The following is a 3,266-nucleotide window of genomic DNA, read 5'->3' on the forward strand; positions in this document are numbered from 1 at the left end:
ACCCCAAATAAAGCACAATGCATGGAGAGGACCTAAAACCCCTGGCTCAAAGGTAGCCCATAGACTCAATATTCTAGTGGGTTCCCTAGTAAGGGGTACAGTCTTTCTCTGTCATGAACTCAGTGACAATTTCTCTGATCACCTATACCTGGGAGATGCAGCCTTAAGCTACAGAGGAAGACAAAGCAACCAGTCCTAATGAGACCTGATAGGGTAGGGTCAAATATAGAGGAAAACCTCTCTGATCCATGGACTAGAGGAGGGGCATGGGAGAAGAAGAGAGAAGGAGAATGGGATTGGAAGGAGATTAGGGAGGGGGCCATAGTCAGGATACAAAATTTTATAAATTGTAATAAATGATAATAATAAAAAATAACACATAGTATGTCAAAACCATATGATTTTCTTGATAAATTTGTAAAGATATTTGATGAAAATTTGTTTACAATAAATAAGTTAGAAGGTTAATATTTTTTAAGATTAATGATAATAGCATAATAAAACACAACTAGAAAAGACTGTGGTACACATGAACATAAATAACTAGTAACTGGACTAATAAAGAACTCCACAAATCTGATTATATTGGAAAATAAATATATTGGAAAAATGAAAAAAAACATAAATATGTGGTTCATAAAAAATGGTAAAGTGGGATGCCAACTTTGCACATGTGAGAATATGCTCAACTTCAGTGCCATAAGGAGAAAAAGATAAACAGTTAATATCAGTATTTTACCATTATCTTTACAACAGTATAAAGCATCTCACAATTTCAAGTGTTTTACCAATTTAGAACTTGGAACACACACTAAAAATTTTTATTTATTATTGTTTCTTTCTGATTAGTAATACAATCAGCAAGAAAAAAAAATCTTACTCTATCTATATTTAACATTTTACACCAGATATTTCCCATAGAATTTTTAACCTCCGAATTTCTCAATGTATATATTAAAGGATTCAACATGGGAGTGATAGCTGTATAAAAAACAGAAATAGATTTATCAATAGGGAAGTTAGAAACAGGTCTAACATACATGAAAATGCAGGGAACAAAGAAGAGGACAACCAACATGATATGAGAGCTGCAAGTAGACAGGGCTTTTCGCCATCCGTCCTGACTGCGAGTCTTAAGTGAGCTTAGGATAGTTCTGTAGGAGAGTAGAAGAAGAACAAAGACTACCATACACATGGCTTTATTGTTGGCAACTACAGTGAGACCAATAAAGTAAGTGTCAGTGCATGCAAGTGCCAATAAAGGGTACATGTTACAGCTAAAGTGGTCAATGACATTAGTTCCACAGAAAGGAAGTTTATATACAGACAGAATTTGAACCAGAGCATGTACAAGCCCTTCAGCCCAAGCTACCACCAAAAGTGATACATAAACCTGTTGATTCATGATGGTTAAATAGTGCAGTGGTTTACAGATGGCCACATAGTGATCATAGGCCATCACCACCAGAAGGAAGACTTCAGCACCACCAAATAAGTGCTCTACAAAGAGCTGAACAAGACAAGCTGTGAAGGAGATGGACTTTTTATCACAAACTAAGTCTTTAAGCAATTTGGGTAAGTTGGCAGTGGAATAAACAGCATCCATGAGTGACAGAAAGGCAAGAAAGAACCCAGGGAACCCAAGGAGGGGCTGGCAATAACTGTAACCACAATGAGCAGGTTGCCCATGATTGTCACAATGTACATGAGCAAAAACATAGCAAACAATGCTTTTTGCCCAGTAGGATCCTGAGTGAGCCCCAGGAGGACAAATTCTGTGACATTGTTACTCTGTCCCATTTATTAATATGCCTGTCTTGTTTCAAAGACACTTCAGCACAGAACCTGCTATTAATCCTGAAGAGGGCCATGAATCTATTCAGTCAGGAAGCACATTTTCAATATTACTGTACACAATGATGAACCTGCCAAAAGCATGGAACAAGCATCTATTCAGTTCTTCTTGCAAAGAGCTCCATAATTTCTGTTACTAAATCTCTAAGTGTACATTTCTATCTTTATATGTTTATATTATACCTTTCCCTGACAAGGCTATGGGATATTTTCAGAAGAGGGGATGGAAAGATTGTAAGATTCAGGAGTGATGGCTAACTTCAAGGGAACAGTATTTTCCAGACAAAACTGGAATTGCATGTAGGATCTCACAGCAATTGTCACAATATGCACAAGGCCTGCTCAAGATCAGTCCAGACAAAATCCAGCATGAAGAAGAGAAGGTGGCCAAGAAATCTTACCACTTGTTGAGAAGCTACTGGCATTTGATATCTTCCAGAAGAGAATCAGTGTTCTTTGATTCTATGACCCCTAGTAGGTCTGCTACACAATAGCACAAGCCCCACTCCAAAGTATCTGAGTAACACAAACTATAATCAATGGGTTAACAAAACATTTTGAGAGAAAATGAAATACAATGTTAAGTGGGTAGGGAGGTGAGAAGGGGTTGGAGAAAGATATTATCAGATCATAGTGTATAAAATTTTCAAACAAATAAAATGTTATGTTTTTAATCTGCAAAAAAGTGGTAGCACTACAGCTAATTGTGACAACTTACTTAGAGCCAATTTTGAGCTAGTGTTATGAGAAGATATTTTACAATATATTCTGTGTATTTCCTAACATCCCTGTGCAACTTGTGTAGTACTGTGATAGTGCACTATTAGAAATAGGTACATTGGAAGCAGGAGAAGACAGAGAACAGGACAGGATCCTACTACAGAGGACCTCTGAAAAAATCTACCCAGCAGGATATTGAAGCAGATGCTGAGACTCATAGCCAAACTTTAGGAAGAGTGCAGGGAATCTTATGGAAGAAGGGGGAGATGGAAAGACCTGGAGGGGACAAGAGCTCTACAAGGAGAACAATAGAGCCAAAAATACCTGGGCCCAGGGTGGCCTGCAGAGATTGATGCTCCAATCAAAGACCATGCATGGAGAGGACCTATACACCCTGCTCAGATGTAGTTTATAGACAAGTCAGTCTCCAAGTGGGTTCCCTAGTAAAGGGAGCAAGGATTGTCTCTGACATGGACTCACTGGCCAGTTCTTTGACCACTTCTCCCTGGGAGAGAGGGAGAAGTTCTCCCTATCCTTCCTATGTTGCCAGGCCACATAGGAAGACAATACAGCCAGTTCTGATGAGACCTGATAGACTAGGGAAGGATAGAAGGGAGAAGGACCTTCCCTATCAGTGGAATAGGGGAGAGGCATAGGGGGAGAAGAAGGAGGGAGAGTGAGATTGGGAGGAG

At 38.9% G+C, this 3,266-nt stretch overlaps 1 pseudogene; it reads right to left on the reverse strand.

The window, feature by feature from the left end:
• Positions 1–811: 811 nt before the first annotated feature.
• On the reverse strand, positions 812–1,800 carry LOC129692651 (olfactory receptor 4A5-like; annotated as a pseudogene).
• Between the last annotated feature and the right edge of the window lie 1,466 nt (positions 1,801–3,266).

The sequence above is a fragment of the Psammomys obesus genome, unplaced genomic scaffold, assembly GCF_907164565.1.
Source record: "Psammomys obesus unplaced genomic scaffold, mPsaObe1.curated_primary_1811, whole genome shotgun sequence".
Classification (NCBI taxonomy): domain Eukaryota; kingdom Metazoa; phylum Chordata; class Mammalia; order Rodentia; family Muridae; genus Psammomys; species Psammomys obesus.